Source organism: Lathamus discolor, chromosome 3 (genome assembly GCF_037157495.1).
Source record: "Lathamus discolor isolate bLatDis1 chromosome 3, bLatDis1.hap1, whole genome shotgun sequence".
In the NCBI taxonomy this organism is placed as follows: domain Eukaryota; kingdom Metazoa; phylum Chordata; class Aves; order Psittaciformes; family Psittacidae; genus Lathamus; species Lathamus discolor.
Window position 1 is genome coordinate 31,544,530 of NC_088886.1, and position 13,244 is coordinate 31,557,773.

Consider the following 13,244-nt stretch of genomic DNA (forward strand, 5'->3'; position numbering starts at 1 on the left):
GTTGTTTGCTAATGACTCCATGGATGCTTCACGTTAAAGTGTGAACAGAAAGGGGAAAAGAAAATCCTGGCCATGCTGTGAGCACTCTTAGTTCAGCCTTTATAAAGCAGCCACAGCTTGGTAGGGTTTTAAACAAGGCAGCCCAGGTAACACCCTCCCTTACAGGAAAGCACTGGTATTTTCTGATTTTGCGAGGCATCTTACATAATTATAAATAATCCTTCCTCACCCTGACCATGCAGGAGCTACATCATGGCGATACCACAGGCTGCCTCCCTCCTGGAAATCCTCATTCCCTCATCTCTGCCAGATGCTTTCTAGCACTGATCCCTTGGGACAAAGACACATTTCTCAGTTCACTCCTCTGCTCATAAATGTATCTCCATATCAAGGAATGATTTGATTCACTCTCTTTACAAATATGCAATTTTATTTAGTTAATAAGCATGTTTCTTAGAGCCTGAGCTTTTGGCAGTTTCTCTGGTACCTCAGCAACTCCCCTATAGCAAACTTGCAGTTGAAGCACATGTCACTGGGCTTCTCACTGCTACTGCCATCTGCGACAGCTTCTTTCTTCCTCAATTATGCTTATGCTCTCTGGGCTGAATAATAATGTTGCAGTCCTTGCCAGTCTAAGCATATGACTACATATTTATTCAAGTAATTTTTATCAATCTGAGTTGACAATGCCATCTTTCACATAATTTCACTGGGGTTCCATCAACATGAAGTGTCTAAAGTTTAATGGTAAAGAGTCAAGTCTGGATCAAGATTTTCTTATTTACAAGTTTCTCAGAGTGAAATGAAGCAGCAGTGTGTTTCAGTGAATACAAAATTTAAAGTGCTGCCTGAATAGACCAATGTCAGACAGTCAGACCATCATCACTAGAAAAGCTATGTAAGGCCACTGTACTCTCTTCCTAAACTCATCAGGAGACAACATAGTGAATTACTGCTGGACTACGCCACCAGCAAACTGGTGCTTCTTTTCAAATACTGTCTCAGTTGCTCTCCTCAGTGAGTAGAAATAAAAGTCAAGATACATATAGATAGGTATATTTGAAACTCCACCACTTATCCTCTACACCCAAGGATAACGTATCTCACCCACCCTGGGGTGCCATGCTCCACTCCATGTGTTTGTCAGCTACACTCTAGTCTATTACTCAGTACAAAGGGCAGACACAGCAAGCTGCTGCACTACTTTCCTTCAGATACTAACTTGCTAATTCTCTGATAATAAGCACATTTATTGAGGCTGTCTGCAAGCAATTCAGAAAGCAGTTAACTCATCCCTACTCTTCCACCTGACCAAGATTCATTTTGATGTTCAAGAACAGTCCGTGCTAAATGAATGTGTTCTTGTGGAAGGAGACACAAGCAGCATATAGTATTGCACTACAACAGTAATACAGATTTGGTTTTTTACAGAACCTCTTAGGAGAAATATTTCTGACAGTTTAGCTTTAACTACATAGGACAGACTGGCATTATTTTTGACATTCCAGCTGAATAGGCAGAGTCCCCTAATTAGCACAACAGCACATCCAAGGATTTTCTATGAACCAGAAGCCACTTTTGAAATATAAGCAGTATCATTTACAGCCCAAGAAAGTAAGTGCTAAAGAAGCTTCACAGCAAGCATAACTGATGATTTAACAATTCTTTGCATATAAAATCTTAAGATGTTTTGAGAATCAAAAACCTCTCTGTAAGAGGCATTTACGATTAACAGCTTCTTTTTGCTACCTGGTCACAGATATCATGCTGTAGGTAATCGCAGAGTTTTTATTAATCAAAATTATTACCCTACCAGCCAAACTAAGCTGGTTTAAATCGTTTTTAATACTGTGGAGTCAGCACCTTTTTAATTATACTGTGGACTTGTAGATATCCCCAAACTGTTAGAAAACAACGGTGTTTTGAAATCCTGTTGAATTACAGAAGGAAGAAAAAAGAAAAAAGATACCTTACTTCTCTAATGAGGAACCTGACAATGTAAGCACATGTAGACTGCAAAATGTAGTGTACTTTATAAACATTACTATATAATTTTTAAGTATACATTTTAAAAATGTGTAAACTGAGTGCTTTCTCTTTTTTTCTGTAATAGATCCTTTAAGTGTAAATAAACAAGCAGGTAAAAAAAAAAATATGAAAAACAGTGCTTTTGATTGCATTGCAGTAACTTGATATAGGAGAGGGTGAATAACTGGACAGAACAATACAGAGCATATCTGATATCAGTGATGTGCTTGCTATTGGAAATAGAGATACTGCTTTCAGCTCCTTATAGAACAGGCCAAATGCTAATTACCATTATTGATGTAAAATGAAATTAAAGCCACTGAAGCCAAGAAGAATACTGAATACTTACAAATATATACAAATGAGCAGATTTATATAAATGATGTTACTGTTATGCTGAAAAAATATCTTACAAAATGAAGATAGAAAAATAAGCTTTTAATTGTCCAAGACAGCTGAACTTCTGACTAGGACTAAAAGCAATTATCTGCTAGTGCACCTATGCCTTTTCATTTCTGTAATTACAACATTTTTGTGGTATTAAGAATAGAAAAGTCCATTCTCCAGACTAATAGTACACATCAAAGAATTAGGAGTATCTTTTAAGAGCACACCCTTAATGCCTCAATTTTAAGAACTCACTTCCTGAAGGTTTCCAAACTCTGTGATAAATGAGGGGCAAAATAAAGGGACAGTAGCATAATCCTCTCTAAATGGGCTTATACAATGCTGTTAATGCTGTACTTTGGTACTTCAGATGAGATCATTCCAAAGCTGAAACTCTGTGCAGAGGCCAACTCCAGGTCAGGGACATGAAGATATTTTGCAGTCATACTGTTATTCCAGTGCCTCATCTACTACTGCTATTGTATAAGTGGCAACCTGCAATTTTTAGGGAATAAAAATAAAGGGGGTAAACATATTCTACTATGTGTAAAAAAATTAGAGTTTTATTCTAGCATGTACGCAGAGATTCAGAAATCTTTGTTATCAAGAACACACAGCACAAGAGACACAGAATGAATTTGGGGTCAATGATACGTCATAAAGCCCCATTGCCAAAGCACTATAACAGTTCTGCTTTTATCTCCATTCACTAGAAAGGATTCAAATCTGAAAGTTGCACCAGAAAAATAATATAATATATTCCAGGGTATAAAATGTTTATATTATGGTGGGAATCAGATGTTTGTATTAGAGAAAGTGCTAAAACTATCCTGGAGCATTCAGAATGATGGCTGGAGATGACTCAAATAGGTAAAGAGAATTAAGTCCTAAACTATCTTGATACATTTTTTTCAAACCTGCCATCTAGTATGATAAGCTTTTATTATCTAACACACACAGGTCTGAATCGTAGGCCTGATGAGGAAATAACAACAATCTGCTTCAAGACAATCCAGATCATAACTCTCCATCTACCCTGGTTTACTTTTTTGTTCCATTCATTCTCTCCCTCACCACCTTTATATCCCTTGACATAGTAGAATCATATATATTGTTATGTTAGGATTAAATATATTTTAATATTTTATGTTAAGAAAAAATCCATTCTTTTTGCATAGCATTTGAGCAAGGTGTTTAAGAGTCAAAAACAAAAATCCTAAACAGATTTCAATCTTTTTCTGCAATTATTATTCACAAATTACAAAAGACTTAAATTCAAGGCATGGATTTCAATCACATAATGTTTACCCCAGATTTAAAGGACTCAAATCCTGAGATTTTCATCCTAATCTTCAATAACAGATTAAAACTGGTGAGAATACATTATAAAATGTCTTCTGTGTCCAAGCTGTCTGCATTTACAAACAAAATCAGATCAAAATAACATTAGAGGTAACACAAGTTTGAAATGGTTCTGAAGTTAGGCATCTAGCACGAGACTTGCATTAGTTCATTTATTTGAAAACACATATTATTCAAAACAGTATGCAAAATTTTATCTGCCTCCGAGGTAACAGAGCATCTGAATAGTTGCCCTTATTCAACATAATTTCACCTTTTCTAATAATAACACCTTCCTTAAAGGCTATTAAAACAAGAGTAAACCCATCCTTACAGCTACAATAAACAATATAGGCTCTTTAAATCTGGCAATGTAAAAGCCATAGGAAACAAGAGACAACTGCCATGTCCATCCAGTAGTTTTGATTAAAATTCTTGTTGTATTCTCTACAGGTGTGCCAGTTCTTTTCTGGGCAGAAAACCATAGTTTCAGGACTTAAATGATTTTAAGACTTCCATAGAATTGCAACTGTAGGATATGACTGGATTAGTATGATTGCAGAACCTTCTTTCAGCTCTATAAGAGGTTTCTTTTTCCTTTAAGTTGTTTATTTCTTTGCCTTTGCAATCTAGAGGAAGGATCCACAAATAAGAATATTGGGCTAATGTGACCTAATTCCTTTTTTGGCTACACAGGCATACAACTGTGAAGTGAATGGTTTTATAATGATATCTGGAACAAGAACAACAAAGTACTTAAGCTTGCAAACACTGGGGGGAAAAAAATTACACATTTCTTTCTCTTCCAGGCAGAGAGAGCACAGATTATACCATTTTAACATCAGAAGCTGCATCACTTTCTTTTTTAGAAGAACTTGCATCATATTCCAGGCACAGTTATACTTCTAGTTGTCTTTTATGCATACATAAAAGTATTGTCATACACTTTTAAAGTCTCATTGGTCCCAAGTGAAGAAGTAATAAAAGAGAACCAACCCACAGACTGATCTCTTCCCAGAGATCATCCACTTTTTTCTCTGCAAAGGCTGGAGTCTGAGACTGAAAACAGATTGCTGCGAATGACTCAGAGGTCACCTTTTACATGTGGCCAAAATACTTTTATATTGCCACATCTAAGGGCATTTTTTAATTGAGTAACTTCTGCAACATCAAGACATAACAGTTAATGTACAACAGTTTTTGGGAACAGCTGGATCTATATTTTTTTTTTTATAAATATGCAGGAATGTTTAAGCTATGCCACAACTCCACATTTTGTTCTGGTTAACACTGCCTTTCCTATATTAGTATCAATAAAGTAATGTTTTGACTTTCAGGACACCATACCTGAGCGAGAAGAAACCTCTTTCTAAGCAAAAGACTTAGAGGCAGAAATAATGCAGAAGCAGATCCAAGCAAAACTGTCAGAAGGAAGATACCCAAAATCTATAAACTTTTGTGACAAGGGTACAAAAAGTTAAATGCTTGTCTCAAGTTCTGTAGCTTAAGCCATTGTCTGAGGTTAAAAAAGAACAGTTATTAATTTCACTGAGAGTTACCCCATCACTACACCTATAAAACATTTTATATGACAGCCTCAGAAACAGTTGTTTCATAATCTTCAGTTAGCTCAGGACAATGTTCTATAGTCTGAATTTTCCACAAAGACTATTCTGCATTCCTGCTTTGATAAGCCTTGGATTTTTCCACATAAAAAAAAAAAATCTCTAAGTTTTATTGTTCTTCCTAAACAATTCTTTTTTTAAAAAAGCACATGCTACGTATGTATTTTTCTAACTGTCCTGTTTACTCAATTTACCATCAAATCTCCTTAGTCTAAGCTGTGTCATTACATCTTGAACAGCATTAGCACTCATAGAAAAGTTCTACATGTCCACAGATTACTTATAATCCATTGATATTAGATGTATTAATTTACTCAACATTCTGGATTAACATCCTCTGTGTCTGGGGCAGGGTGTGCAAATGACAGGTCAATGACAGATACTTCATATCTACATACATCTTTGACTAATCCTTAAGGTATATTAAGAGCAGCATGTGGAAGAGGGCATACTGTATGCTGATAAGAAACCTTATGTATTTATCATAAATTCTTCCATTTGCTATTTATGGTCCAGTGACCAACTTGTGTCAGCTGAAACATCTAGCTCATCTTGTGAGCCAGCAGAGGAATATAAGGAAAATTTGCTAGACTGTGTTCCCATCTGAAGATGAGCATATGGAAGATTATTGAAAACTATATCCTACCCAGTTTCTTTTTTACTGAAACACTGGTAATTATTAAACAGAATATATGTGTGCCAAATGTTTTAAGGCACAGATTTTACTGCTTTTTCACTGATGTGAACTCCTGACAAACTATCACAGATCCAGCACATGCACATCACTCAAGTGGTATTATTTCTTTAGGAGGAAGTGGAATTTAAATTATCATTTGAAAACAACACCTAAAATGTAATGCCCAACTGCTTGTACATGTGGATAAATGTCACAGAATCACAGAATCACAGAATCACAGAATCCCAAGGGTTGGAAGGGACCTAAAAAGATCATCTAGTCCAACCCCCCTGCAAGAGCAGGGTAACCTACAGTACATCACACAGGAACTTGTCCAGGCGGGCCTTGAATATCTCCAGTGTAGGAGACTCCACAACCCCCCTGGGCAACCTGTTCCAGTGCTCTGTCACTCTTACAGTAAAGAAGTTCTTCCTGATGTTAACGTGGAACTTCCTATGCTCCAGTTTACACCCATTGCCCCTTGTCCTGTCACTGGATATCACTGAAAAAAGCCTAGCTCCATCATCCTGACACCTACCCTTTACATATTTGTAAACATTGATGAGGTCACCCCTCAGTCTCCTCTTCTCCAAGCTAAAGAGACCCAGCTCCCTCAGCCTCTCCTCATAAGGGAGATGTTCCACTCCCTTAATCATCTTTGTGGCTCTGCGCTGGACTCCTTCAAGCAATTCCCTGTCCTTCTTGAACAGAGGGGCCCAGAACTGGACGCAATATTCCAGATGCGGCCTCACCAAGGATGAGTAGAGGGGGAGGAGAACCTCTCTTGACCTACTAACCACTCCCTTTCTAATGCACCCTAAGATGCCATTTGCCTTCTTGGCCACAAGAGCACATTGCTGGCTCATGGTCATCCTCCTATCCACCAGGACCCCCAGGTCCCTTTCCCCTTCACTACTTTCCAGCAGGTCAACCCCCAACCTGTACTGGTACATGGGGTTGTTCTTCCCCAGATGCAAGACTCTACACTTGCCCTTGTTAAATTTCATCAAGTTTCTCCCCGCCCAACTCTCCAGCCTGTCCAGGTCTCGCTGAATGGCAGCACAGTCCTCTGGTGTGTCAGCCACTCCTCCCAGTTTTGTGTCATCAGCAAACTTGCTGAGGGTGCACTCAGTTCCCTCATCCAGGTCATTGATGAAAATATTAAACAGCACCGGTCCCAGCACCGACCCCTGAGGAACTCCACTAGTCACAGACCTCCAGCTAGATTCTGCGCCATTGACCACAACTCTCTGCCTTCTTCCTTTCAACCAGTTCTCGATCCACCTCACTACTTGATCGTCAAGCCCACACTTCCTTAGCTTATCTATGAGGATGCTGTGGGAGACAGTATCAAATGCCTTACTGAAATCAAGAAAAACTACATCTACCGCTCTACCATCATCCCTCCACCTAGTCACTTCCTCATAGAAGGCTATAAGGTTGGTCATACATGACTTCCCCCTCATAAAACCATGTTGGCTGTTCTTAATGACCCCCTCATCCTTGATATGCCTAGTGATGGAGTCAAGAATAAGTTGTTCCATCACCTTTCCAGGGATGGAGGTCATGTGCCATGGAAGTAAGCTCTACATTACACACACACACCATGGCAGATCCTGTCTGACCCACATGTTCCAGGAGCTCTCTGTGCTCCTAACTTTATCATTAGTGTCTGCCACTGCTGAAGCCCTTCACTCAACATGAACTCCACCCTGGAAAACTCCACTAAAGAAAACATGCAAAGAAGTGCACAGGGCGGGTGGAACTAGATGATCTTAAAGTCCTTACCAACCCTAACCATTCTATGATTCCGATTCTAAAACTGTAAGTCATACCAAGAGAATTTGTTTTATTAGTTATATATGTATCAAAGTAACATGTCAGATTTACTGTGTAGCTGTTAATCTTACAACTTCTGCCACAGACTGTTAGTCTGAGTTCTCTGAACATTTTGCAAAACAAACCCATCAAGAACTGTGTAGCAGCTTTCAGAGGTAAAGAACCCCTACATTATGCACTGAGAACAGTGAGTGAACAAAACACATAGTTGACACATTATGTGCACAGTCAACTCAAGTTCAAATAAATGATGGACAGTACATTAGTCACCAGTCTATTTTGAAACTGATCTGTGCTTCTTGAATTTCACTTGAACTAGTAAGTACTAGAGGAATACCTTATTCTAACTCAGTACATGCATTTTCATAGTAATAAACTAATTCTGTACATTATGAGTAGGGCTTATGATACTGAAGTCAACATAAAATTAACTCAAACTGAGGGAGAGACAAAACTTCAGTATTAATTCTCTGAAGACTACAGAACAAATCTGAAGTTGCCAGTTGCTAAATCCAATGATTTCACAATGTTCCCTGACACAGACTAAGCAGAGAGAAAAGAAATTCTACAGCTATTCCCTGAAATTGTTGAAGTCAAATACAACTGTATTTCAGAGTTAACCTATAGGCATCAAAATGAGACAGCTTCTAGAGGGAGGGCAACTGTAATCCAACAGTTACCGATGGTCAATAAACAGAAAACCTAACAATGCCATTTCAGTGCAAATGCTTCTCAAACTGGAATGCAATTAAACCACTTGTATTGACATTTAAATGGACATAAACACAAGCCAAGGAAGGTAAATGTGAATATTTGTGCTGATTAACCTTTTATCAGCTGTTATCTTTTTCTTTGCCAATTTTCTTGTATGCAGTAAAGTCTTCCCATATTAATATTGAAATCTGATACTGAATCTGTTATTCTATCAATATGCAATTGAAAAGAGAAAGACAGGAAAGATGTAAAGTTTGAACTCAGTATGGATTTAGCTGCTTCACTGTAAATTACTTCTTAGCCAAGCATTCCTATCCCCGACTCCTTCACCACAGTCAACATATTTCATCATAATCTCATAAGAATGAGCCAATAAAGGTCATGAGTACATAAAGACAACAGAAAGTTTTATAAGAGATTCTAAGGATGCACATACAATATGGAAATACTAGCTCAGGACCTGAAAACTGGTCTACCTTGACAATACTACTTCCAGTTCAGGACATATGTGTCTATACCACAGCCAACTGAGCACTGCCTAACGGAAGTATATTCATGTTTACCTCAGGTATGAGCTGTAGTAAGCTCATAATAAAAAACTAACAAGAGTTTTGATGAAACAGAATTTGTTTAAATAACCATCTTGCATTGGTTCCTAACAGTACCTCACCATGTGGTTTCTCATTATTTTCAATGATATATAAAATGCAATATATAACACCACTAGAAATCAGTAGAAAAGCATAGATGATTAAAAGTCAGACACATGCATAAAACATGAACAGAAAAGCCTGAGAAGAAAAAAAAACAAAGTAATAATCACAGATCCTATGTGAAATCGAGAGCTCACAGTCATAATGTGAACACTAGAACTCACATGGTACCACTGCATAGCAGTATATGCTCATTTTGAGAGGTAAAAATGTTAGCACTGCATAATTTTAAACAGTAAAGCCAAATTTGTCCCCTCATTTTTATTTTTAAATTGCTCAAAACACAAAGATTTGTGGTGCATAAAGCCCATTTTGAATAGGCTGCTTAATTAGTTCTGTAAGTCTAATATATCGGCTGCCTCAGGATCTGGACAGCAGCCAAGCTTCCCAAGTTCAGCACATACAGTAGCTCTATCTGTTCTTTATCCTAACACAGAAGGACTGAAGCTATTACAACCTGAAGTTACCACTAATGCATCTTTCATAAAGTTTACTTTGGGCTTGTTCAGCCTGGAGAAAGAAGCCTTTGGGGAGACCTTAGAACAGCCTTCCAGTGCCTAAAGGTGGCTGACAAGAATGCTAGAGAGGGACTTTTTACAAGGGCATGTGGGGATAGGACACAGCAGAATGGTTTTAAACTGAGGATAGATTTAGATTAAATATTTGGAATAAGTTCCTTACTGTGAGGGTGGTGAGGCACTGGAATGGGTTGCCCAAGGAAGTGGTTGTCCTGGGTTCAAAACACTCCATCCCTGGCAGCGTTCAGGGCCAGGTTGGACAAAGCCTTGGGTGATGTGGTCTACTGAAATGTGTTCCTGCACATGGCAGGGGGGGTGGAACTGGATGATCCTTAAGGTCCTTTCCAACCCAAACCACTTTATGATTCTACGACAAACACTCTCCCCCACCTATTAAAGCTATTAAAAGAGCAGATCAGTACTTCAAGACATTCTGTAGGTTACCCTGCTCTTGCAGGGGGGTTGGACTAGATGATCTTTTTAGGTCCCTTCCAACCCTTGGGATTCTGTGATTCTGGACTGAGAAGTACTCAGTGGGGTTTTTTGTTGTTGTTTTGTTATTAAACAGACTTCTATTCAATAGCCTGATGTGAAAAGTTCAGGACAGCTGGTTATTATTTTGGGAGTATATTCATAAATACCTCAAGTTGCTAGTTTGTTTCTCCTTAAAAAGAAAGGAGAGATACCACATGAAATCAGTAATGATATCACACAGGTACTGGCACTTTTTTCTATCAAATGTCTTTACAGGGGAAGCTGTGGTAAAACTTGAATTTTACAAAAGCTTAATTTTAAACATGCCCATGCTGAGATGATTTCCAATAGCTCAGTGAATAGAGAGGCATTTAGTGTCAAGTAAAGCTGGAACAGCTTGCTAGGATCTTCAGAAACTAAACAGAACAGCACAAGTTTATATAAAGGCATAATTTCTTTCTGCATACTTTAAAAAAGAAATAATCATCCAATCACTCAATTTCTTTCTGTTCACTTTCTCACAAGTGGTAAAAATATTCCTGAAAGGTGAATTTGGGACTCCCGTAGCTTAAATACTTGTCAAAAGCAAACTTACAATTACATTATCAATTTAGATAAAATCCTTTTATAACATAGAAGATGACAAAGAATTCCTGTAATTAAACATTACAGTTTTAAATGTTAATGCCAAAATGTTAAATATTCACATGGCATTGGCTGTTGGCTTTTCACATATGAGAAAAGATTTACAAACCACTGTAATGAAGAATTACAGATTTATATATTATTTCACCAAACAGTAATGTTTCAGGTATTGATGTAGTGGGTTAAAACTTAAACAGGGGAGATTCAGGTTAGATATACGGAAAAAGTTCTTTACTGTGAGGGTGGTGAAGTACTGGAACAGGTTGCCCAAGGAAGTTGTGAATGCTGTGCCCCTGGCAGTGTTCAAGGCCAGGTTGGACAGAGCCTTGGGTGACATGGTTTAGTGTGAGGTGTCCCTGCCCATGGCAGATGGTTTGGAACTTGATGATCTTAAGGTACTTTCCAGCCCAAACCATTCTATGATTCTATGACCATGTATTCATTCTAACTAATCTGCCCATCATGACTTGAAGGTGATCTACTGGTCCTATATATTTAAAGAAGAAAAGCTTTACTGTACATGAGCACAGTTACAAAGCTATTTGCATCACTGATTAAAAAAAAAAAATTAAAACAAAAAAAAACCAAACCAAAACCACACAAAGCCAACCAACTAAAACTGTCTGCTGCCCTAGAAATTTACATCAATATGCTCTTACAGTAGCTTATTTACATACTCATTACTAGTTGCCACCTCTAAATAGTGTGACTTGTACACTTGTACAAAATTTAATTTGTAACTATTCAGAAACACCAGCTGGATCAAAAAAAAAAAAAAATATTGTTGCTTTACAAAATCTTGGCAAATCAGTATACTCCTTTGAAAATGTTTACTACTATCCATTATCTGATCCCAAAGGACAAACCTAGAGAAACCCTTATTTAGCTTTCAACCCTATTCTATTATAAATATTTAGCATCATGGGAATACTCAGAACTCTACTCCCTATTTTGCTCTGGAGATATCACCTAAAGGGACTGATTCTCTTTAAGTGTACTGAATAATGAAATATTAACATGTTTTCTTAAGCAGTATGTTCCATGTAAAGAATTTTTTTTTTTCATGAATTCATGTTTGTCTTGTTTTGTACATTGGTTGTCACGCTCTGCATCACAACTGTTTCAATCTATATATTGCAGACAAATAGGGAATGATGAAATTCTAAACTGTTGTTTGCATGAGAAAACAACTTATCTTGCAAATCTGCACTATCAACAAAATGTTCATTTTAAAGACCTGGCAAGTGTAAAATTAGCTGTTACAGAATTACAGGGTTTGAGCAATGAACTACTGTAACACATGGCAAGCCAAAACACTAAGAAACAACACTTAATGTTGAAGGAGGCCAAGTAAACAGCATCTTTTATAAAATATATTTTAAAAAAAGAAAAATTCCTTCAATGATTATTGTAATAAATGTGCTAGATATTATAATTTCAATTATCATTTCAGCTACAGTTCACACCAGTAACGAGACTGTTCTAGACATATAAAACCTCTTTTTATTCCTCTCCAATTCTTCTCCCTAATCACTCCATAGGCAAGGACTGAATACATAATATTCACTATGGGAAGCAGAGACCAGAATTTTCAAGCTTATATACCTCACACTGGACAACTATACCCATTGCTTGTCACCAGAATTAAGAACTGGATTTCCAATTAATTGGGCACCTGTGTATCCCTCCACCAGAATCAGAGAATTTAAGCTATTTCACTGCAGTGGCTTTCTCTTTGCTATCCAGGAAATTGCCTACTAACTTCTAGTTTCGGAACAATGTTTTTCATACCATAGACCATGTAGCCAGAAATAAATCAACCTGACTCCCATGCAGTCTTGAAGGAAAGCTAAAAAAAAAGACCTAATAAAGAAAGTTATATCAAATCACTTGCTTTGACTAGCAAATATACAAAGTCTGCTCATAAAAAATAGCACAGAGATAGTCATCAGGTTACTATTCTATATTGTACAATAGCCACCATAAACTGATGAGACAGATTTTACGTATGGGATCAACCACTCACTCCCAGGGTTTTGCAGTTACGTTTATGAAAGATTAACAGCAGGCACTAATACGAGTATCATGACTCTTTTCAGGCAGTAGGTGAAACCTTGAAGAAAAAGTGGCTCTGTCTTCACAAAAGTGACCTGACCTTTGCTTTGGTGGGTTTTTACTCTGCAAGAAATAAAAAGCACTGCATGCTTTCCAATGCATCCTTTCTAGCTGATAAACTATTTTGTTCTAACACTCAGCACAAAAGGACTACATTTTCTAAAGATGA

The 13,244-nt window shown here is 37.5% G+C and overlaps 1 protein-coding gene and 1 long non-coding RNA gene across 5 annotated transcripts in view; one reads left to right on the forward strand and one right to left on the reverse strand.

The window, feature by feature from the left end:
* The window catches only part of LOC136011931 (uncharacterized), a 170,901-nt gene that overhangs the window by 145,825 nt on the left and 11,832 nt on the right, over nt 1-13,244 (reverse strand). The window lies entirely within an intron of this gene.
* PEX5L (peroxisomal biogenesis factor 5 like) overlaps nt 1-13,244 on the forward strand; it is a 109,624-nt gene that overhangs the window by 55,481 nt on the left and 40,899 nt on the right. Inside the window, exon 1 of one of the 3 annotated variants that reach the window (XM_065674508.1) lies at nt 13,063-13,125. The exons of the other annotated variants lie outside the window; for them this stretch is intronic. The gene's annotated coding sequence lies outside the window, so the exon portion shown is untranslated. Of the gene's footprint in view, nt 1-13,062; nt 13,126-13,244 lie in introns of those variants that run through there. 3 annotated transcript variants of the gene reach the window in all.